We start from the raw sequence: 25,710 nt of genomic DNA on the forward strand, positions 1-25,710 counted from the left end.
GGATCCTGTGGGGTCCACAGATCCTGGGATGATCCTGTGGGGTCCACAGATCCTGAGGTGTCAACGCATTTACATCCCTGCACCAATTTAGGCATGTAAAATGCCCTTGTACACAACTCTGGGCGTTCAGCGCCAGGTTGGTGGCCATTTTGGGCGTTCAACGCCCATTTGCTGCCATTTCTGGCGTTGAACGCCAGAACCATGCTTGTTCTGGGCGTTCAGCGCCAGGATGTTGCCCATTTTGGGCGTTCAGCGCCAGAACCATGCTTTGTTCTGGCGTTGAACGCCAGGCAGATGCTCCTCCAGGGTGTGATTTTTCTTCTGCTGTTTTTTTTTTTACTCCATTTTCAATTTTTTACATTTATTTTGTGACTCCACTTGATCATGAACCTAAGAAAACATGAAAAACAAGAATAATAGAGTTAGATAAATAAACATTGGGTTGCCTCCCAACAAGCGCTTCTTTAATGTCAATAGCTTGACAGTGGGCTCTAATGGAGCCTCACAGATGTGCAGAGCTTTGTTGAGACTCTCCAACACCAAACTTAGAGCTTGGATATGGGAGTTCAACACCAAACTTAGAGTTTGGTTGTGGCCTCCCAACACCAAACTTAGAGTTTGACTGTGGGGGCTTTGGTTGACTCTGCTTTGAGAGAAGCTTTTCATGCTTCCTCTTCATGGTTGCAGAGGGAGATCCTTGAGTTTTAAACACAAGGGAGTCCTTATTCCATTGAAGGACTATTTCACCTCTGTCAACATCAATTACAGCTCTTGCAGTGGCCAGGAAAGGTCTTCCTAGGATGATGGATTCATCCTCTTCCTTTCCAGTGTCCAGGACTATGAAATCAGTAGGTATGTAAAGGCCCTCAACCTTTACTAATACATCTTCTACTTGTCCATAAGCCTGTTTTCTTGAGCTGTCTGCCATCTCTAATGATATTTTAGCAGCTTGCACCCCATAGATTCCCAGTTTCTCTATTACAGAGAGGGGCATGAGGTTTATTCCTGAACCAAGGTCACACAGAGCCTTAAAGATCATGGTGCCTATGGTACAGGGTATTATGAACTTTCCAGGATCCTGTCTCTTCTGAGGCAATGTCAGTTGATCCAGATCACTTAGTTCATTGATGAACAAGGGAGGTTCAACTTTCCAAGTATCAATGCCAAATAATTTGGCATTCAGCTTCATGATTGCACCAAGAAACTTGGCAGTTTGCTCTTCAGTAACATCCTCATTCTCCTCAGAAGAGGAATACTCATCAGAGCTCATGAAGGGCATAAGGAGGTTCAATGGAATCTCTATGGTCTCTAGATGAGTCTCAGATTCCTTTGGTTCCTCAAAGGGAAGCTCCTTATTGATCACTGGACGTCCCAGGAGGTCTTCCTCCTTGGGATTCACGTCCTCTCCTCTCCTCACAGGTTCGGCCATGGCGCTTATGTCAATGGCCTTGCACTCTCCTTTTGGATTCTCTTCTGTATTACTTGGGAGAGTACTAGGAGGGATTTCAGTGATCCTTTTACTCAGCTGGCCCACTTGTGCTTCCAAATTTCTAATGGAAGACCTTGTTTCATTCATGAAACTTACAGTGGCCTTAGATAGATCAGAGACTAGATTTGCTAAATTAGAAGCATTTCGTTCAGAGTTCTCTGTCTGTTGCTGAGTGGATGATGGAAAAGGTTTGCTATTGCTAAACCTGTTTCTTCCACCATTATTAAAGCCTTGTTGGGGCTTTTGATCCTTCCATGAGAAATTTGGATGATTTCTCCATGTTGAGTTATAGGTGTTTCCATAAGGTTCACCTAAGTAATTTACCTCTGCTATTGCAGGGTTCTTAGGATCATAAGCTTCTTCTTCAGAAGATGCTTCTTGAGTACTGTTGGATGCAGCTTGCATTCCATGCAGACTCTGAGAGATTATATTGACTTGCTGAGTCAATATTTTATTCTGAGCCAATATGGCATTCAGAGTATCAACTTCAAGAACTCCCTTCTTCATAGGCGTCCCATTATTCACAGGATTCCTTTCAGAGGTGTACATGAACTGGTTATTAGCAACCATGTCAATGAGTTCTTGAGCTTCTGCAGGCATTTTCTTTAGGTGAATGGATCCACCTGCAGAAGTGTCCAGTGACATCTTTGATAGCTCAGATAAACCATCATAGAATATGTCCAGGATGGTCCATTCTGAAAGCATGTCAGAAGGACACTTTTTGGTCAACTGTTTGTATCTTTCCCAAGCTTCATAGAGGGATTCACCTTCTTTCTGTCTGAAGGTTTGAACATCAGCTCTAAGCTTGCTCAGCTTTTGAGGAGGAAAGTACTTGGCTAAGAAAGCCGTGACCAGCTTATCCCAAGAGTTCAGGCTGTCTTTGGGTTGAGAATCCAACCATAATCTAGCTCTGTCTCTTACAGCAAAAGGGAAAAGCATGAGCCTGTAGACTTCAGGATCTACTCCATTAGTCTTAACAGTATCACATATCTGCAAGAATTCAGTTAAGAACTGAAAAGGATCTTCGGATGGAAGTCCATGAAACTTGCAGTTCTGCTGCATCAGAGAAACTAATTGAGGTTTCAGCTCAAAATTGTTTGCTCCAATGGCAGGAATGGAGATGCTTCTTCCATGTAAATTGGAATTTGGTGTAGTAAAGTCACCAAGCATCTTCCTTACATTATTATTATTTTCGGCTGCCATCTCCTTCTCCTGTTCGAAAATTTCTGAAAGATTATCTCTGGATTGTTGTAATTTAGCTTCTCTTAATTTTCTCTTCAGAGTCCTTTCAGGTTCTGGATCTGCTTCCACAAGAATGTTCTTATCCTTGCTCCTGCTCATATGACAAAGAAGAGGGCACAGAAAAATAATAATAATAGAGATTCTCTTTACCACAGTATAGAGGTTCCCTTATGTGAGTAGAAGAAAAGAGGAAGAAATTCGAACACAGATAGAAGAGGGGGTTCGAATTTGGTGATGATGTGAGGGAGAGATGTTAGTAGATAAATAAATAAATAGAATAAGATGAGAGAGAAGGAAGGAATTTTCGAAAATTTTTGAAAAGGAGTTAGTGATTTTTGAAAATGGTTTTTGAAAATTGTTAGTATTTTTTTTTTCGAAAATTTTTGAAATTAAAAAAAAAATAAAAATAATTAGTTAATTAAAAAGAAATTTTTGAAAAAGAGGGAAGATATTTTCGAAAATGAGAGAGAGAGTTAGTTAGGTGGTTTTGAAAAAGTTAAGAAACAAACAAAAAGTTAGTTAGTTAGTTGAAACAAATTTTGAAAAGATAAGAAGTTAGGAAGTTAGAAAAGATATTTGAAAAGATATTTTTGAAAAAGATAAGATAAGAAGATATTTTTGAAAAGATATGATAAAATTAGTTTTGAAAAAGATTTGATTTTTTTTTAAAATCACAATTAATGACTTGATTCATAAGAAATCACAAGATATGATTCTAGAACTTAAAGTTTGAATCTTTCTTAACAAGCAAGTAACAGACTTCAAATTTTTGAATCAAAACATTAATTGATTATGTTATTTTCGAAAATTTGATATAAAAATAAGAAAAAGATTTTTGAAAAATATTTTTGGAATTTTCGGAAATAACTAAGAATTTTGAAAAAGATTTGATTTTTGAAAAAGATTTTGAAAAAGATAAGATTTTCAAATTGAAAATTTGATTTGACTCATGAGAAACAATTTGATTTTAAAATTTTTGAAAAAGTCAATCCAAATTTTCGAATTTGATGAGAGAAAAAGGGAAAGATATTTTTTTTTTGATTTTTTTGAATTTTTATGATGCAAGAGAAAAACACTAAAATGATGCAATGCATGAAATTTTTAGATCAAAACATGTGATGCATGCAAGAATGCTATGAATGTCAAGATGAACACCAAGAACACTATGAATGTCAAGATGAACATCATAGACACAATTTTGAAAAATTTTTAATGCAAAGAAAACATGCAAGACACCAAACTTAGAATTCTTTAATGCTTAGGCACTAAGAATTCAAGAATGCATATGATAAACATGAAAAGACACAAAACAAAAAATCATCAAGATCAAACAAGAAGACTTACCAAGAACAACTTGAAGATCATGAAGAACACTATGAATGCATGAAATTTTCGAAAAATGCAAGATGCACATGCAATTGACACCAAACTTATAACATGACTCAAGACTCAAACAAGAAACACAAAAATATTTTTGATTTTTTTGATTTTCTAATTTTTTTGGATTTTTTTCGAAAATTATATGAAAAAGAAAAAATAAGGATTCCAAAATTTTTAATATGAATTCCAGGAATCTTGCCATATTAGTCTAAAGCTTCAGTCCAGGAATTAGACATGGCTCACTAACCAGCCAAGCTTTCAATGAAAGCTCCGGTCCAAAACACTAGACATGGCCAATGGCTAGCCAAGCTTCAGCAGATACCTCTCATGTATACAACAGCAAATTTTATTGGCAACAATTAACTTGCTCTTGTGATGATGATTAGGAAGCCTCAGTCCAAAAGAATTTAGACATGGCTTTGCAGCCAGCCAGGCTTCACATGCTTCATGAAACACTAGAATTCATTCTTAAAAATTTTGAATAAAATTTTTGAAATCATTTTTATTTTTTTCGAAAACAGATGAGAAAATTTTAGAAATATTTTTGAAAAATTTTTGAAAATAAAATAAAAAGAAAATTACCTAATCTGAGCAACAAGATGAACCGTCAGTTGTCCAAACTCAAACAATCCCCGGCAACGGTGCCAAAAACTTGGTGCACAAAATTGTGATCTCCAGGCTCGAACAAATCCTGGTAATGGCTCCAAAGCTTGGTGCTCTGATCTTAATTCATAATTGTCACAACTTCGAAACAACTAACCAGCAAGTGCACTGGGTCGTCCAAGTAATACCTTACGTGAGTAAGGGTCGAATCCCACGGAGATTGTTGGTATGAAGCAAGCTATGGTCACCTTGTAGATCTCAGTCAGGCAGATATAGAGTGATAATGGTGTTTTCGAATAATAAATAAAAGAATAGGGATAGAAGTACTTATGTAAATCATTGGTAGGAATTTCAGATAAGCGAATGGAGATGCTTTTCGTTCCTCTGAACCTCTGCTTTCCTGCTATTTTCATCCAATCAGTCTTACTCCTTTCCATGGCTGGCTTTATGTGATACATCACCACTGTCAATGGCTACTTTCGGTCATCTCACGGGAAAATGATCCAATGCCCTGTCACGGCACGGCTAATCGTCTGGAGGCATCACCCTTGTCAATGGCTTCATCTTATCCTCTCAGTGAATAATATGCTCACGCACCCTGTCACGGCACGGCTATCCATCTGTCGGTTCTCGATCATGCTGGAATAGGATTTACTATCCTTTTGCGTCTGTCACTAATGCCCTGCAATCGCGAGTTCGGAGCTCGTCACAGTCATTCAATCATTGAATCCTACTCGGAATACCACAGACAAGGTTTAGACTTTCCGGATTCTCTTGAATGCCGCCATCATTCTAGCTTACGCCACGAAGATTCTGGTTAGGAGATCTAAGAGATATTCATTCTAGCTTATTTCATGTAGAACAGAAATGTTTGTCAGGCACGCCTTCATAAGGGAGAAGGATGATGAGCGTCACACATAATCATCACCTTCATCACGTTCTTGGGTGCGAATGGATATCTTAGAAGCGAAATAAGATGAATTGAATAGAAAACAGAAGTACTTTGCATTAATCTTTGAGGAACAGCAGAGCTCCACACCTTAATCTATGGAGTGTAGAAACTCTACCGTTGAAAATACATAAGTGAGAGGTCCAGGCATGGCCGAGAGGCCAGCCCCTCTGATCTAAGAACCAGGCGTCCAAAGATGGTTTACACTGATCCAAGATACCTAATACAATAGTAAGAGGTCCTATTTATAATAAACTAGCTACTAGGGTTTACATGAGTAAGTAATTGATGCATAAATCCACTTCCTAGGCCCACTTGGTGTGTGTTTGGGCTGAGCCTGAGTGTTGCACGTGCAGAGGCCATTTGTGGAGTTGAACGCCAATTTCTGTGCCAGTTTGGGCGTTCAACTCTGGTTTTGGATCCTTTTCTGGCGCTGGACGCCAGATTTGGGCAGAAGGCTGGCGTTGAACGCCAGTTTACATCGTCTATTCTTGGCCAAAGTATGAACTATTATATAATGCTGGAAAGCCCTGGATGTCTACTTTCCAACGCAATTGGAAGCGCGCCATTTCAAGTTCTGTAGCTCCAGAAAATTCACTTTGAGTGCAGGGAGGTCAGAATCCAACAGCATCAGCAGTCCTTCTTCAACCTCTGAATCTGATTTCTGCTCAAGTCCCTCAATTTCAGCCAGAAAATACCTGAAATCACAGAAAAACACACAAACTCATAGTAAAGTCCAGAAATGTGAATTTCACATAAAAACTAATGAAAACATCCCTAAAAGTGACTAGATCCTACTAAAAACATACTAAAAACAATGCCAAAAAGCGTATAAATTATCCGCTCATCATTTATTCAATCCTTCACTCGCTTATTCATGTTAATTGCATGGTTTTACTTTTCCTTCCTTATTATGTGATATATGTGAAAAACATGTTTCCTATGCTTTAAAAGTTATTATTTTAATTACCCTTTACTTCCATTCGATGCCATGATTCGTGTGTTGAGTAGTTTCAGATCTTCTAAGGCAGGAATGACTTAAAGGATGAAAAGGGAACATACAAAAATGGAAGGAAAGTACAAAACGGAGTTTTTGAAGTAACTGGCAGTGACGCGATCGCATGGACGACGCGACCGCATGCCAGCGCGAAATGGTAGTGACGCAACCGCATGAATGACGCAATCGCGCGCCTTGAGCGAAACGCATATGACGTGGACGCATGATTGAAGCGACCGCGTGGCAAGGAAAACTCCAAATGACGCGACTACGTGACCCACGTGGACGCGTGACAGAGGCCATGCACCAGAAAGTACAGAAAACGCTCCCAGCGATTTCTGAAGCCTTTTTTGGCCCAAATCCAAGTCCAGAAGGCACAGATCAGAGGTTATGAAGTAGGAGAATGCATCCATTCAAAAGGGAGTCTCCAATTAGTTACTTTTCATGAATTAGATGTAGTTTTGAGGGAGAGGTTCTCTCCTCTCTCTTTTAGGATTTAGAATTAGGATTTCTTTTGCTTTCAGGATTATCTCTTTTTATCAGGTTCAACATTCTCTTTTATTTAGCTTCTCAATTTAATTTATGAATTCTTCTATGTTACAGATTATTCTTTGAATTAATGTTATTTGAGGTATTTCAGTTTATTATTGCTCTCTTTTATTTAGGTTACTGTTGCTTCCAATCTGAAGACATTTTTATTCCAGTAGATTTACTTTTCCCTTTTGGTCTTGTTAAGAAATCAGTAACTCAGGAGTTATCAAACTCAACATGATTGATAATTGTTATCTTTGCTAATTGAATTGAACTTCAATAATCCCAATCTTTCCTTAGGGATTAACTAGGATTTGAAGATCAACATAATTAGTCACTTGACCTTTCTTTACTTTAAGTAGAGGCTAACTAAGTGGAATTAAGATTCAATCTTCATCATCATTGATAAGGATAACTAGGATAGAATTTCCAATTTCTCATACCTTGCCAAAAGTTTATTTTACAGTTATTTATTTACTTTACAGTCTTTTACTTATTTTAATTGCAATTTAAATTACTTGTTCCTCATCTTCAAAACCCCGATTTACAATCTTCATAACCAATAGTAAGAACATACTTCCCTGCAGTTCCTTGAGAAGACGACCCGAGGTTTAAATACTTCGGTTATCAATTTTGAAGGGGTTTGTTACTTGTGACAACCAAAACATTTATAAGAAAGGTTGATTGCTTGGTTTAGTAACTATACTTGCAACGAGAGTTTACTATAACTTCTAAACCATCAATCACCAGTTCTTCAAACATACAAGCATGTCAATGAGAAGTGGAAGCCTCAGTCTAAAAGATTAGACATGGCAAAATAGCCAGCTAGGCTTCAACATATCTCATGAAACTCTAGAATTCATTCTTAAAAATCCTGAAGAACAAATTTAAAATTTTTTTTTTTGGAATTTTTTGAAAATTATAATAAAAATTTTTTTTGTATGTTTTTTTTTTTGAAAATAAAAATAAAAAGCATAAACATAAAATAAAATTAACTAATCTAAGCAACAAGATGAACCGTTAGTTGTCCAAACTCGAACAATCCCCGGCAACGGCGCTAAAAACTTGGTGTGGGAAATCGTGATTCACACTTTTCACAACTCCGCCCAACTAACCAGCAAGTGCACTGGGTCGTCCAAGTAATAAACCTTACGTGAGTAAGGGTCGATTCCACAGAGATTGTCGGCTTGAAGCAAGATATGGTCATCTTGTAAATCTTAGTCAGGCGGATTCAAATGGTTATGAGGTTTTGATAATTAAAAGATAAATAAACATAAAATAAAATAAAGATACTTATGTAATTCATTGGTGGGAATTTCAGATAAGCGTTTGGAGATGCTTTGTTGCTTCTGAACCTCTACTTTCCTATTGCCTTCTTCCAATCATGCGTGCTCCCTTCCATGGCAAGTTGTAGGATCCTCTCAGTGAAAATGGTCCTCTACAGTTTCTGCATGGCTAATCAACTGTCAGATTTCTCATCTCGGATGAAAAATACCAAGTACAGCTACCGCATGGCTAATCATCTGTCGGTTCCCGCTAGCGTCGGAATAGAATCCATTGATCCTTTTGCACACTGTCACTGCGCCCAACATTCGCAGGTTTGAAGTTCGTCACAGTCATCCCTTCCCAGATCCTACTCGGAATACCACAGACAAGGTTTAGACTTTCCGGATATCAGAAATGGCTGCCGATTGGTTCTAGCCTATACCACAAAGATACTAATCTCACAGACTCGGTCCGTGTATTAGATACTCAAGAGAATATACTCCGGCTGTCGTCCAATGACTACGTTGAACATCATGTAGACCGCTTGTGGTTGTCAGGCACGCAGATCTTGGCTAAGCGAGTAACGAAGATTGGGTGATTGTCACGGGTCACTTGATAAACCCATATTTTATGATATATTTTGTGCTTAATTTGAGTGATTTATTCAATCCTTCACCCATTTATTCATGTTAGTTGCATGGTTTTACTTTCCCTTCCTTATTATGTGATGTATGTGAAAAACATGTTTCCTATGCTTTTAAATTAATTATTTTAATCACCTTTAATTCCATTCGATGCCATGATTAGTGTGTTTAGTAGTTTTCAGATCTTCTAAAGTAGGAATGACTTAAAAGAGGGAAAGGAAACATACAAAAATGGAAGGAAAGCACAAAACGGAGCTTCTGAAGAAACTAGCATCCACGCGATCGCATGGACGACGCGATCGCGTGCCAAGCGCGAATCAGCATCGACGCGGCCACATGACTGACGCGACCGCGTGGCAAGGAAAAGCTCCGAATGACGCGACCGCGTGACCCACGCAGACGCGTGACAGAGGCCACGCACCAGAAATTGTAGAAAATGCTTGATGAGCGGATATTTTATACGCTTTTTGGGGTTAATTTCATATAGTTTTTAGTATGTTTTAGTTAGTTTTTAGTTTATTTTCATTAGTTTTTAGGAAAAATTCATATTTCTAGACTTTACTATGAGTTGTGTGTTTTTCTGTAATTTCAGGTATTTTTCTGGCTGAAATTGAGGGAGCTGAGCAAAAATCTAATTCAGGCTGAAAAAGGACTGTTGATGCTGTTGGATTCTGACCTCCCTGCACTCAAAGTGGATTTTCTGGAGCTACAGAACTCGAAATGGCGTGCTTCCAATTGCTTTGGAAAGTAGACATCCAGGGCTTTCCAGAAATATATAATAGTCCATACTTTGCTCAAGGATAGACGACGTAAACTGGCGTTCAACGCCAGTTCCCTGCCCAATTCTGGTGTCCAGCGCCAGAAAAGGATTAAAAGTTGGAGTTCAACGCCAGAAATGAATCCAAACCTGGCGTTGAACACCCAAAATGGCCTTATGCACGTGAATTGCTTAAGTCTCAGCCCCAGCACACATCAAGTGGGCCCCAGAAGTGGATCTCTGCACCATCCATCATAGTTTACTCATTTTTTGTAAACCTAGGCTACTAGTTTAGTATTTAAACAACTTTCAGAGACTTATTTTGTATCTCATGACATTTTAGATCAAAACTTTGTATTCTTTGACGGCATGAGTCTCTAAACTCCATTGTTGGGGGTGAGGAGCTCTGCTGTGTCTCGATGAATTAATGCAAGTATTTCTGTTTTCCATTCAAACACGCTTGTTCCTATCTAAGATGTTCATTCGCGCTTAACTGTGATGGAGGTGATGATCTGTGACACTCATCACCTTCCTCAACCCATGAACGTGTGCCTGACAACCACCTCCGTTCTATACACGATTGAATGAGTATCTCTTAAATCTCTTAATTAGAATCTTCGTGGTATAAGCTAGAACTGATGGCGGCATTCATGAGAATCCGGAAAGTCTAAACCTTGTCTGTGGTATTCTGAGTAGGATTCAATGATCGAATGACTGTGACAAGCTTCAAACTCGCAAGTGCTGGGCGTTAGTGACAGACGCAAAAGGACGAAGAATCCTATTCCAGTATGATCGAGAACCGACAGATGATTAGCCGTGCTGTGACAGAGCATGTGAGCATATTCTTCACTGAGAGGATGGGATGTAGCCATTGACGACGGTGAACCCCTACATACAGCTTGCCATAGAAGAACGTGCGTGCGTGAATCAGAGGACAAAGGAAAGCAGAGATTCAGAAGACAAAGCATCTCCAAAACTCCAACATATTCTCCATTACTGCATAACAAGTAACCTTTAATCCATGCTCTCTTGTTTATTCACAATTCAACTGATAAACATAATTGACATCCTAACTAAGAATTGCAAGATAACCATAGATTGCTTCAAACCAACAATCTCCGTGGGATTCGACCCTTACTCACGTAAGGTATTACTTGGACGACCCAGTGCACTTGCTGGTTAGTGGTACGAGTTGTGAAAAGTGTGATTCACATTTCGTGCACCAATGCTCATAGCGAATTCTGAAGCCCTTTTTGGCCCAAATCCAAGTCCAGAAGGCATAGACCAGAGGTTATGAAGTGAGGGAATGCATCCATTCAGAGAGAGCTCGCCAATTTTATTTCCCATGTTTTAGATCTAGTTTTGAGAGAGGTTCTCTCCTCTCTCTCTCTTAGGATTTAGGACTTCTCTTAGTTTTAGGAGTAACTCTTAATCCCAAGTTCTTTATTTTTATTTATTCTTCCAATTTAGTTTATGAACTCTTCATGTTAGATGATAATTTCTCTTATTAATGCTATTTGAGGTATTTTAGTTTATGATTGCTTTCTTTAATTTATGTTATTGCTGCTTTACATCTGAAGGCATTTTTATTCCAGTAAATTTACTTTTCCCTCTTTTGGTCTTGGTTAAGAAAGCAGTAACTCAGGAGTTATCTTAGCTCAACATAATTGATAACTGTTATCTTTGCTAATTGAACTGAACTTCAATAATCCCAACCTTTTCTTAGGAAATAAATAGGATTCGAAGATCAAACTAATTAGTCCCTTGACTTTCCTTTACTTTAGTAAAGGTTGACTAAGTGGAATTAAGATTCAACTTTCATTGTTGCTGATAAGAATAACTAAGCCTGGACTTCCAATTTCTCATACCTTGCCAAAAGTTTATTTTACAGTATTTATTTATTTATTTTAATTGCTATTTAAATCAATTGTCATATCTGTTCCTCATTCTTAAAACCCCGAATTTACAATCTCCATAACCAATAATAAGAACATACCTCCCTGCAGTTCCTTGAGAAGACGACCCGAGGTTTAAGTACTCGGTTATCAATTTAAAAGGGGTTTGTTACTTGTGACAACCAAAACGTTTGTATGAAAGGACTTTTGAAGGTTTAGAAACTATACTTGCAACGAGGATTTATCCGCAAATTTCTAGACCACTCAAAAGTTCTCTCATCAAAATGGGGCCGTTGTCGGGGAACTGCTAACGTGTGCCTTATTATTGGTTATTGTAAATATTTTTCTTTTACTTGTTTATTTATTTCTGTTTTTCCTTTTTAATTTTATTTGCTACTATGAACTCTCACCCCTCTCGCTTTGAGTTTGGCTCTAACTTTGTTGAAGGAAATAGAAGTTACAGCAGGAATATGCATCAAGGTTAGACTAATCAAGGATGGATGGAGCCAAGAGGATCTAATCAACCCTTTAGGCAACAACACCCTCCAAGATATCATGGACAACGACCATTCTACAATGCATACCCAGCTGATAGATATGGTGGACAACCTTGTAACTACCAACAAGCCCCACCCCGTGCCCATAGACCAACCTCTCAACATAACCTCGGACCACCACATTCACAAGCTTCTCTTCACCATTCGCCACCGTATGATCCTTTCTTATCCCAGTTCCAATCCAATCGCCCCCAAGCACCGCTACTTCCCTATGTTTCATGTCCAAATCCATCACCCAGAGAATCAAAGGTTCGCCTCAAGGCAACAGTAAATAAACTTCAAACAACCATTCAACAACTGGAGCAAGCAGTAATTCAATTAGCTTCTAGACGCGCGAACATTCAAGGACCAACCACAGCCCCATGTGGACAATCTAATGAAGAGTGTAGCATGAAGAAGATATTAGAAACTCCAGTGGACAAGACAGAGCATGAATTCATACTCGAACAAGTAGAAGAAGCTGTCATTGTACAAGAAGAAGAGTTGGTTGAAGATCTAGGAGATGCTGAACCTCCATGGGAATTCAGAGCTGAGGAAAACTCCGTCAAGGACATTACAGTTGATGCTAAGGAGGACAGTGCACAATCCCCAAGGCAATTCGTTTATGAAGAACTAGACGGAATAACCCAGGACACAAATTCCCTTGATGATGATAGTCACAAGTCAAGCTCTCTTAGTAATGAACTTGCATCCACAAGTGAATTCTCTGAGATCGAAGAATCTTTCCCAAATGAATTCGAAGATGATGTAGAGGTAGATTTCTCTCAACCTCCAGTCTATGACACAAGTGATGAGGAGGACATAGAAGACTTTGACCAGGACTCAGATGCATTTGAAGAACCTTACGAGGAAGTGGAGGAATTCACAGAAAAGCACAAGGGAGTAGAACTGGTGTACAAGGTTCAATAAGGTTCCACGCTTCAACTTGAAGTGCACGGATTGGTATCATGATCAATTGAATGGATCTCGGAAAATGTTTGGTTACCATGGTGAGAATCTACTTTCTAAACCGCCCGGATGGAAACATGTAGATCAAGACGGAGGCGGATCTAAAAACAAGGCTTGGGATCCTGGAATCTATTCTGACATTCGTCACCCTGGGAGCCTGACAATCTGTTTGAAGCTGTTCAGAAGCTTTACATGCCTAGTCTGGAACCCCGGAGGCTATCGGCATTCCAAGCATTGGTGGAGATTTTTGAATGAATTTAAGCATAAGCCGCCATAACAGGAAGCTCCTCCAATGTCCAACTTAAGGACTTTAACTAAAAGTGCTGGGTGGGAGACAACCCACCATGGTATGATCGTTCCTTTTGCAATTTTAATTTTATTTAGTTTTGTTTGTTTTTGAGTTTTATTTTATTTTATTAAACCTGGGATCATGCATAGCATTCACATTTTTCTGCATACTGCATTCTGCATTCAAAAAAAAAAAAAGAGGTGCGCGACGCGACCGCATCACCCATACGATCGCGTCAAATGGCGAACTACACTTCCCACGCGACCGCGTCATCCACGCGGCCGTGTGACCTGGAAATCGACGTAAGGATCCAACGTCCAGAAAATTGGGCTGGAATCATGCGGCCATTGTGCGTTTAGCACAAAATGGCACACGCGATCGCATGCCCCATGCGATCACGTCACTTGCACATAATCAATCCCACGCGACCGCGTCGCATGGATTGCACGAACACCCCCAAGGAGACAGAGAGTTGCGCTGAAACGACGCTGGATTCGTGTGTTTAGCACAAATTCTAGCGACGCGATCGCATGCCCCATGCGATCGCGTCATTTACTCTTTTTGCCCTCCGCGCGATCGCGTCATCCACGCGATCGCGTCAACCACCTTTTTCGCTCCAGCCATGCGACCGCGTGCTCCACGCGGCCGCGTGGATTCAAAAATATAACCCCCCATCATGCGAAACCCCATCAGTCGTGACACCCCTCCCCCCAACTCCTCTTCTCCCTCTCTTCTCCCCCAAACCTCAACAGTCACCACCGCGCCACCAGCCAGACGCCGCCGACCACCCAGACGCCGCTGCCACCCACCCCCTCCCTCCTTCCCCCTTCTTTCTTCCTCTTTCTTCTTTCTCCCTCCTCCTCCGCCACTGCTCCCCTCCGCGCCACCACCCACCGCCGCCAACCATCCCAACCGCAATCCCCCTTCCACCAGCAACACCACCCCTTTCCCCCTCCCTTCCCCTACCTCCATTACCCTTTCTTCCCCCTGCCCCGAACAGTTGCGCCGCCGTGCCCACCACCGCCAGTCGCCGTGCCCAGCACCGGACGCCAACATCATCACCACCCCCAACCACCTTTCTGCCTATCCTCATTATTCGGCCTTCCAGGTTCCGCAACACGCAATCCCTTTTATCCGTTCGTAGTTTATTCTTATTTTTCCGTTTATGTTCATGTTTAGGCTAGTTAGATATGCATGTTGTAGTGGATTTTAGGTTGTTAGGTAGCCTAGGATGTGGTTAGTGGATTTAGGTCTGTTTACTTGCACTGTTCTTGTTTCTGTTTTATCAAATTTGCAAATCTGCTGTTGCTGTGATCTTGTTCATATGCTGTATTTCTTGTATATTGCTGCTCTTTACACTGAATTTTCATGTTTATATTCATTATATGAAACTGCAGCTTGATTTTTTAATTCATAGGAACTGTTTGCTTGCTGTTTATTTTCCGAGAAAATCCAATTTTAGCCGGAATGCTGCCCAAATTTTTATAAATCTTTTTGACTTTCATTCATGTTTTGATTTTGGAATCTTGAACTCTGTTTTCCTCTGCTTTAACTAAACCATTCATGAATACCAGAGCATGCATTTTTATCCTCTTTGCTTTCATGGTTCCTAAACTGCGATTTTGATGTTTGATTCCTATTTTTGCTTTCTTTATCTCTATTTGAATCATCATCAAACCATTTTACTTGTTTGAATATGAGTTACCTATAGCTTCTACCTGTGATTACTTGTTACTTGGACTATTTTCATTATGCCTCTTACTTTAACCAATTTTCACTAACTCACTAATTTTAAACTCTAACCAACCTAACCTTTTCAAAACTTCTTTTTTGTTTTTCTTTCACTTTCTTTTAACATTCTAACCAAGGCATGATGTTAATTTTTCTATTTAACTTGCTTTCAATAGAATAGAATAGGGATAGAGATACTTATGTAAATCATTGGTGAGAATTTCAGATAAGCGAATGGAGATGCTTTTCGTTCCTCTGAACCTCTGCTTTCCTGCTATCTTCATCCAATCGGTCTTACTCCTTTCCATGGCTGGCTGTATGCAAGGGCATCACCGTTGTCAGTGGCTACATCCCCTCCTCTCAGTGAATAATATGCTCACGCACCCTGTCACGGCACGGCTATTCATCTGTCGGTTCTCGATCATGCTGGAATAGGATTCACCTTCCTTTTGCGTCTGTCACTAACGCCCAGCACTCGCGAGTTTGAAGCTCGTCACAGTCATTCAATCATTGAATCCTACTCAGAATACCACAGACAAGGTTTAGACCTTCCGGATTCTCTTGAATGCCGCCATCATTCTAGCTTACGCCACGAAGATTCTTGTTAGGAGATCTAAGAGATATTCATTCTAGCTTAATTCATGTAGAACAGAAGTGTTTGTCAGGCACACGTTCATAGGGGAGATGGTGATGAGCGTCACACATAATCATCACCTTCATCACGTTCTTGGGTGCGAATGGATATCTTAGAAGCGAAATAAGATGAATTGAATAGAAAACAATAGTACTTGCATTAATCTTTGAGGAACAGCAGAGCTCCACACCTTAATCTATGGAGTGTAGAAACTCTACCGTTAAAAATACATAAGTGAAAGGTCCAGGCATGGCCGAGAGGCCAGCCCCTCTGATCTAAGAACCAGGCGTCCAAAGATGGTCAAAAAGACTAGTAAAAGGTCCTATTTATAATAAACTAGTTACTAGGGTTTACATGAGTAAGTAATTGATGCATAAATCCACTTCCGGGGCCCACTTGGTGTGTGTTTGGGCTGAGCTTGAGTGTTGCACGTGCAAAGGCCATTTGTGGAGTTGAACGCCAGTTTCTGTGCCAGTTTGGGCGTTCAACTCTGGTTTTGGATCCTTTTCTGGCGCTGGATGCCAGATTTGGGCAGAAGGCTGGCGTTGAACGCCAGTTTACGTCGTCAATTCTTGGCCAAAGTATGAACTATTATATATTGCTGGAAAGCCCTGGATGTCTACTTTCCAACGCAATTGGAAGTGCGCCATTTCGAGTTCTTTAGCTCCAGAAAATCCACTTTAAGTGCAGGGAGGTCAGAATCCAACAGCATCAGCAGTCCTTTTTCAACCTCTGAATCTGATTTCTGCTCAAGTCCCTCAATTTCAGCCAGAAAATACCTGAAATCACAGAAAAACACACAAACTCATAGTAAAGTCCAGAAATGTGAATTTAACATAAAAACTAATGAAAACATCCCTAAAAGTAACTAGATCCTACTAAAAACATACTAAAAACAATGTCAAAAAGCGTATAAATTATCCGCTCATCACAACACCAAACTTAAATTGTTGCTTGTCCCCAAGCAATTGAAAATCAAATAGGATAAAAAGAAGAGAATATACTATAAATTCCAAACTATCAATGAAACATAGCTCCAATCATATGAGCGGGACTTATAGCTTTTTGCCTCTTGAATAGTTTTGGCATCTCACTTTATCCATTGAGGTTCAGAATGATTGGCATCTATAGGAACTTCAGATTTTGAATAGTGTTATTGACTCTCCTAGTTCAGTATGATGATTCTTGAACACAGCTTCTTTATGAGTCTTGGCCGTGGCCCTAAGCACTTTGTTTTCTAGTATTACCACCGGATACATAAATGCCACAAACACATAATTGGGTGAACCTTTTCAGATTGTGACTCAGCTTTGCTAAAGTCCCCAATTAGAGGTGTCCAGGGTTCTTAAGCACACTCTTTTTTTGCTTTGGACCTTGACTTTAACCGCTCAGTCTCAAGTTTTCACTTGACACCTACACGCCACAAGCACATGGTTAGGGACAACTTGGTTTAGCCGCTTAGACCAGGATTTTATTCCTTTAGGCCCTCCTATCCACTGATGCTCAAAGCCTTGGGATCCTTTTTATTTTCCCTTGCCTTTTGGTTTTAAGGGTTATTGGCTTTTTGCTCTTGCCTCTTGGTTTTAAGAGCTTTTGGCTTTTTCTGCTTGCTTTTTCTTTTTCTTTCTATATTTTTTTTCGCCTATTTTTTTTTTATTTTTTTTCTGCAAGCTTTGTTCTTTGCTGCTTTTTTTTGCTTCAAGAATCATTTTTATGATTTTTCAGATTATCAAATAACATGTCTCCTAGTCATCATTCTTTCAAGAGCCAACATATTTAACATTCTTAAACAACAACTTCAAAAGACATATGCACTGTTCAAGCATACATTCAGAAAACAAGAAGCATTGTCACCACATCAATATAATTAAACTAAGTTCAAGGATAAATTCGAAACTCATGTACTTCTTGTTATTTTGAATTAAAATATTTTTCATTTAAGAGAGGTGATGGATTCATAGGACATTCATATCTTTAAGACAAAGTTACTAACTACTAATGATCATGTAATGAAGGCACAAACATAGATAAGCACATAACATAGAAAACAAAAAACAGAGAAAGCAAGAACAAGGAATGAATCCACCTTAGTGATGGTGGCGTTTCCTTCTTGAGGAACCAATGACGTCCTTGAGCTCTTCTATGTCTCTTCCTTGTCTTTGTTGCTCCTCCCTCATTGCTTTTTGATCTTCTCTTATTTCATGAAGCATGATGGAGTGCTCTTGATGTTCCACCCTTAGTTGTCCCATATTGGAACTCAATTCTTCTAGGGAGGTGTTGATGTGCTCCCAATAGTTTTGTGGAGGAAAGTGCATTTGAGGCATTTCCGGAATCTCATGGTGATGAGCTTCTTGTGCCTCTTGAGCTCCATGACTGGGCTCTCTTGCTTGCTCCATCTTTTTCTTAGTGATGGGCTTTTCCTCTTTAATGAGGATATCTCCCTCTATGTTAATCCCAGCTGAATTGCATAGGTGGCAAATAAGGTGAGGAAAGGCTAACCTTGCCATGGTGGAGGACTTGTCAGCCACCTTGTAGAGTTCTTGAGGTATAATCTCATGAACTTCCACCTCTTCTCCAATCATGATGCTATGGATCATGATGGCCCGGTCTATAGTAACTTCAGACCGGTTGCTAGTGGGAATAATTGAGCATTGAATAAACTCCAACCATCCTCTAGCAATAGGCTTGAGGTCCAATCTTCTTAGTTGAACCGGCTTGCCTTTGGAGTCAATCTTCCATTGAGCTCCTTCTACACATATGTCCATAAGGACTTGGTCCAACCTTTGATCAAAGTTGACTCTCCTTGTGTAGGGGCGTGCGTTTTCTTCCATGTATGGCAAGTTGAACGCCAACCTCACATTCTCCGGACTAAAATCTAAGTATTTCCCCCGAACCATTGTAACATAGTTCTTTGGATCCGGGTTCTTACTTTGATCATGGTTCTTGGTGATCCATGCATTGGCATAGAACTCTTGAACCATTAGGATGCCGACTTGTTGGATGGGATTTGTTAGAACTTCCCAACCTCTTCTTTGAATTTCATGTCGGATCTCTGGATACTCATTTCTTTTGAGTTTAAAAGGGACCTCAGGGATCACCTTCTTCTTGGCCACAACATCATAGAAGTGGTCTTGATGGGCTTTGGAGATGAACCTTTCCATCTCCCATGACTCGGATGTGGAAGCTTTTATCTTCCCTTTCCCTCTTCTAGAGGATTCTCCGGTCTTAGGTGCCATCAATGGTAATGGAAAAACAAAAAAGCTATGCTTTTACCACACCAAACTTAGAATATTGCTCGCCCTCGAGCAATAAACAAAAGAATAGAAGAAGAAGAAGAAGAAATATGGAGAGGGAGAGGGAGATGTGGTTTCGGCTAAGGAGAGTGTAGAGGGGTGTGTTGTGTGAATTTGGTGAAGAATGGAGGTCTTTATATAGGGAATGGAGGGGGGGTTAAGGTTCGGCCATATGGGTGGGTTTGGGTGGGAAATTGGTTTTGAATTTTGAAGGTAGGTGGAGTTTATGAGGTAGGTTTATTGGGAAGAGTGGGTGGATGTGAGTGGTGAAGGTTTAGTGGGGAAGAGAGATTGAGGTGATTGGTGAGGGGTTTTTAGGGAAGAGTGTTTATGGGGTTGTGTGAAAGAGAGTGGTGAGAAGAAGTGAGTAGAGGTAGGTGGGGATCCTGTGGGGTCCACAGATCCTGAGTGGATCCTGTGGGGTCCACAGATCCTAAGATGATCCTGTGGGGTCCACAGATCCTGAGGTGTCAAGGTATTTACATCCCTGCACCATTAGGCATGTAAAAATGCCTTTGTACCCAACTCTGGGCGTTCAGCGCCAGGTTGGTGGCTATTTTGGGCGTTCAACGCCCATCTGTGTGCCATTTCTGGCGTTGAACGCCAGAACCATGCCTGTTCTGGCGTTCAGCGCCCAGAAGCTGCCCATTTTGGGCGTTCAGTGCCAGAACCATGCTCTGTTCTGGCGCTGAACGCCAGACAGATGCTCCTCCAGGGTGTGATTTTTCTTCTGCTGTTTTTTTATTCCATTTCCAATTTTTATATTTATTTTGTGACTCCACATGATCATTAACCTAAGAAAACATGAAAAACAATAAAAATAAGAGTTAGATAAACATTGGGTTGCCTCCCAACAAGCGCTTCTTTAATGTCAATAGCTTGACAGTGAGCTCTCATGGAGCCTCACAGATGTGCAGAGCTTTGTTGAAACTCTCCAACACCAAACTTAGAGTTTGGATATGGGAGTTCAACACCAAACTTAGAGTTTGACTGTGGGGGCTCTGGTTGACTCTGCTTGGAGAGAAGCTTTTGCTGCTTCCTCTCCATGGTTGCAGAGGGAGATCCTTGAGTTTTGAATACAAGGGAGTTCTCATTCCATTGAAGGACTATTTCACCTCTGTCAACATCAATCACAGCTCTTGCTGTGGCCAGGAAAGGTCTTCCTAGGATGATGGATTCATCCTCTTTCTTTCCAGTATCCAGGACTATGAAATCAGTAGGTATGTAAAGGCCCTCAACCTTTACTAATACATCTTCTACTTGTCCATAAGCCTGTTTTCTTGAGCTGTCTGCCATCTCTAGTGAGATTTTAGCAGCTTGCACCCCATAGATTCCCAGTTTCTCTATTACAGAGAGGGGCATGAGGTTTATTCCTGAACCAAGGTCACACAGAGCTTTAAAGATCATAGTGCCTATGGTACAGGGTATTATGAACTTTCCAGGATCCTGTCTCTTCTGAGGTAATGTCAGTTGATCCAGATCACTCAGTTCATTGATGAACAAGGGAGGTTCAACTTCCCAAGTATAAATGCCAAATAATTTGGCATTCAGCTTCATGATTGCACCAAGAAACTTGGCAGTTTGCTCTTCAGTAACATCCTCATTCTCTTCAGAAGAGGGATACTCATCAGAGCTCATGAAGGGCATAAGGAGGTTCAATGGAATCTCTATGGTCTCTAGATGAGCCTCAGAGTCCTTTGGTTCCCCAGAGGGAAGCTCCTTATTGATCACTGGACGTCCCAGGAGGTCTTCCTCCTTGGGATTCACGTCCTCTCCTCTCCTCACAGATTCGGCCATGGCGCTTATGTCAATGGCCTTGCACTCTCCTTTTGGGTTCTCTTCTGTATTGCTTGGGAGAGTACTAGGAGGGATTTCAGTGATCCTTTTACTCAGCTGGCCCACTTGTGCTTCCAAATTTCTAATGGAAGACCTTGTTTCATTCATGAAACTTACAGTGGCCTTAGATAGATCAGAGACTAGATTTGCTAAATTAGAAGCATTTTATTCAGAGTTCTCTGTCTGTTGCTGAGTGGATGATGGAAAAGGCTTGCTATTGCTAAACCTGTTTCTTCCACCATTATTAAAGCCTTGTTGGGGCTTTTGATCCTTCCATGAGAAATTTGGATGATTTCTCCATGTTGAGTTATAGGTGTTTCCATAAGGTTCACCTAAGTAATTTACCTCTGCTATTGCAGGGTTCTCAGGATCATAAGCTTCTTCTTCAGAAGATGTCTCTTGAGTACTGTTGGATGCAGCTTGCATTCCATGCAGACTCTGAGAAATCATATTGACTTGCTGAGTCAATATTTTATTCTGAGCCAATATGGCATTCAGAGTATCAACCTCAAGAACTCCCTTCTTCATAGGCGTCCCATTACTTACAGGATTCCTTTCAGAAGTGTACATGAACTGGTTATTAGCAACCATGTCAATGAGTTCTTGAGCTTCTGCAGGCATTTTCTTTAGGTGAATGGATCCACCTGCAGAAGTGTCCAGTGACATCTTTGATAGCTCAGATAAACCATCATAGAATATATCCAGGATGGTCCATTCTGAAAGCATGTCAGAAGGACACTTTTTGGTCAACTGTTTGTATCTTTCCCAAGCTTCATAGAGGGATTCACCTTCTTTCTGTCTGAAGGTTTGAACATCAGCTCTAAGCTTGCTCAGCTTTTGAGGAGGAAAGTACTTGGCTAAGAAAGCCGTGACCAGCTTATCCCAAGAGTTCAGGCTGTCTTTGGGTTGAGAATCCAACCATAATCTAGCTCTGTCTCTTACAGCAAAAGGAAAAAGCATGAGCCTATAGACTTCAGGATTTACTCCATTAGTCTTAACAGTATCGCATATCTGCAAGAACTGAAAAGGATCTTCAGATGGAAGTCCATGAAACTTGCAGTTCTGCTACATCAGAGAAACTAACTGAGGTTTCAGTTCAAAGTTGTTTGCTACAATGGCAGGAATGGAGATGCTTCTTCCATGTAAATTGGAATTAGGTGCAGTAAAGTCACCAAGCATCTTCCTTATATTATTATTATTTTCGGCTGCCATCTCCTCTTCCTGTTCGAAAATTTCTGAAAGGTTATTTCTGGATTGTTGTAATTTAGCTTCTCTTAAATTTTTTTTTCAGAGTCCTTTCAGGTTCTGGATCTGCTTCCACAAGAATGTTCTTATCCTTGCTCCTGCTCATATGACAAAGAAGAAGGCACAGAAAAATAATAATAATAATAGAGATCCTTTATACCACAGTATAGGGATCCCTGTGTGAGTAGAAGAAGATGGGGAGACAAATAATGTAATATAATGGAAGAAACACAACTGTGAGGAGGCTAGAGATGTGAGATGAGATGTTAGGATATGAATGAATAAATAGAATAGGATGAGAGAGAGGGAGGGAATTTTCGAAAATTATTTTTGAAAAAGAGTTAGTGATTTTCGAAAATGGTTTTTGAAAAATGTTAGTAATTTTCGAAAATTTTTGAAATCAAAAATAAAAAATAAAAATAATTAGTTAATTAAAAAGAAATTTTTGAAAAAGAGGGAAGATATTTTCGAAAATGAGAGAGAGAGAGAGAGTTAGTTAGGTGGTTTTGAAAAAGTTAAGAAACAAACAAAAAGTTAGTTAGTTAGTTGAAACAAATTTTGAAAACCAATTTTGAAAAGATAAGAAGTTAGGAAGTTAGAAAAGATATTTTGAAAAGATATTTTTGAAAAAGATAAGATAAGAAGATATTTTTGACAAGATATGATAGGAATTAGTTTTTGAAAAAGATTTGATTTTTAAAATCACAATTAATGACTTGATTCATAAGAAATCACAAGATATGATGCTAGAATTCAAAGTTTGAATCTTTCTTAACAAGCAAGTAACAAACTTCAAATTTTTGAATCAAAACATTAATTGATTAAGTTATTTTCGAAAATTTGGTATAAAAATAAGAAAAAGATTTTTGAAAAATATTTTTGGAATTTTCGAAAATAACTAAGAATTTTGAAAAAGATAAGATTTTCAAATTGAAATTTTGATTTGACTCATAAGAAACAACTTTGATTTTTAAAAATTTTTGAAAAAGTCAACTCAATTTTCGAATTTGATGGGAGAAAAAGGAAAAGATATTTTTTTTGATTTTTTTGAAATTTTTATGAAAAACATGAAAATTATGCAATGCATGAAATTTTTAGATCAAAACAATGAATGCATGCATGAATGATATGAATGTCAAGATGAACACCAAGAACACTATGAATGTCAAGATGAACATCAAGAACATAATTTTGAAAAATTTTTAATGCAAGGAAAACATGCAAGACACCAAACTTAGAATTCTTTAATGCTTACGCACTAAGAATTCAAGAATGCATATGATAAACATGAAAAGACACAAAACAAAAAATCATCAAGATCAAACAAGAAGACTTACCAAGAACAACTTGAAGATCATGAAGAACACTATGAATGCATGATATTTTCGAAAAATGCAAGATGCATATGCAATCGACACCAAACTTAAGATATGACTCAAGACTCAAACAAGAAACACAAAAATATTTTTAATTTTTATGATTTTCTAATTTTTTGGGGTTTTTTTTTTCGAAAATTAATTGAAAAATAAAAATAAAAATAAGGATTCCAAAATTTTTAATATGAATTCTAGGAATCTAGCATTCTTAGTCTAAAGCTTCAGTCCAGGAATTAGACATGGCTCACTAGCCAGCCAAGCTTTCAAAGAAAGCTCCAGTCCAAAACACTAGACATGGCCAATGGCCAATGGCCAGCCAAGCTTCAGCAGGTGATCATGGATCAGCAGCAGGTAGATGAGCAACAACTAAATTGCTCTTGATAACAAATTGCAAGCCTCAGTCCAAATGAATTTAGACATGGCTTTACAGCCAGCCAGGCTTCACATGCTTCATGAAACACTAGAATTCATTCTTAAAAATTCTGAATAAAATTTTTGAAAACATTTTTATTTTTTTCGAAAACAGATGAGAGATTTTTGAAATTATTTTTGAAAAATTTTTTGAAAAGAAAATAAAAAGAAAATTACCTAATCTGAGCAACAAGATGAACCGTCAGTTGTCCAAACTCAAACAATCCCCGGCAACGGCGCCAAAAACTTGGTGCTGTTGCCGGATCAAAAGGGAATCTGGCACTGATGTTACCGGACCAAAAGCTTGCCGAGAACTCAAACAATCCCCGGCAACGGCGCCAAAAACTTGGTGCACGAAATTGTGATCTCCAGGCTCGAACAAATCCTGATAATGGCTCCAAAGCTTGGTGCTTTGATCTTAATTCATAATTGTCACAACTTCGATACAACTAACCAGCAAGTGCACTGGGTCGTCCAAGTAATACCTTACGTGAGTAAGGGTCGAATCCCACGGAGATTGTTGGTATGAAGCAAGCTATGGTCACCTTGTAAATCTCAGTCAGGCAGATATAAAATAATCATGGAGTTTTCGAATATTATATAATAGAATAGGGATAGAGATACTTATGTAAATCATTGGTGAGAATTTCAGATAAGCGAATGGAGATGCTTTTCGTTCCTCTGAACCTCTGCTTTCCTGCTATCTTCATCCAATCGGTCTTACTCCTTTCCATGGCTGGCTGTATGCAAGGGCATCACCGTTGTCAGTGGCTACATCCCCTCCTCTCAGTGAATAATATGCTCACGCACCCTGTCACGGCACGGCTATTCATCTGTCGGTTCTCGATCATGCTGGAATAGGATTCACCCTCCTTTTGCGTCTGTCACTAACGCCCAGCACTCTCGAATTTGAAACTCGTCACAGTCATTCAATCATTGAATCCTACTCAGAATACCACAGACAAGGTTTAGACCTTCCGGATTCTCTTGAATGCCGCCATCATTCTAGCTTACGCCACGAAGATTCCTGTTAGGAGATCTAAGAGATATTCATTCTAGCTTAATTCATGTAGAACAGAAGTGTTTGTCAGGCACGCGTTCATAAGGGAGATGGTGATGAGCGTCACACATAATCATCACCTTCATCACGTTCTTGGGTGCGAATGGATATCTTAGAAGCGAAATAAGATGAATTGAATAGAAAACAGTAGTACTTGCATTAATCTTTGAGGAACAGCAGAGCTCCACACCTTAATCTATGGAGTGTAGAAACTCTACCGTTAAAAATACATAAGTGAAAGGTCCAGGCATGGCCGAGAGGCCAGCCCCTCTGATCTAAGAACCAGGCGTCCAAAGATGGTCAAAAAGACTAGTAAAAGGTCCTATTTATAATAAACTAGCTACTAGGGTTTACATGAGTAAGTAATTGATGCATAAATCCACTTCCGGGGCCCACTTGGTGTGTGTTTGGGCTGAGCTTGAGTGTTGCACGTGCAAAGGCCATTTGTGGAGTTGAACGCCAGTTTCTGTGCCAGTTTGGGCGTTCAACTCTGGTTTTGGATCCTTTTCTGGCGCTGGATGCCAGATTTGAGCAGAAGGCTGGCGTTGAACGCCAGTTTACATCGTCAATTCTTGGC

The 25,710-nt window shown here is 39.6% G+C and overlaps 2 non-coding genes across 2 annotated transcripts; both read left to right on the forward strand.

Annotated features, from left to right (window-relative positions):
- Positions 1-2,188: 2,188 nt before the first annotated feature.
- LOC112760877 (small nucleolar RNA R71) lies at positions 2,189-2,296 on the forward strand. The gene has a single exon (XR_003181294.1). It is a non-coding gene; the product is annotated as a small nucleolar RNA R71 (small nucleolar RNA).
- Positions 2,297-21,761: 19,465 nt separating this feature from the next.
- Positions 21,762-21,869, forward strand: LOC112760879 (small nucleolar RNA R71). The gene has a single exon (XR_003181295.1). It is a non-coding gene; the product is annotated as a small nucleolar RNA R71 (small nucleolar RNA).
- The last annotated feature ends 3,841 nt before the right edge of the window (positions 21,870-25,710 follow it).

Source organism: Arachis hypogaea, chromosome 16 (genome assembly GCF_003086295.3).
Source record: "Arachis hypogaea cultivar Tifrunner chromosome 16, arahy.Tifrunner.gnm2.J5K5, whole genome shotgun sequence".
Taxonomy (NCBI): domain Eukaryota; kingdom Viridiplantae; phylum Streptophyta; class Magnoliopsida; order Fabales; family Fabaceae; genus Arachis; species Arachis hypogaea.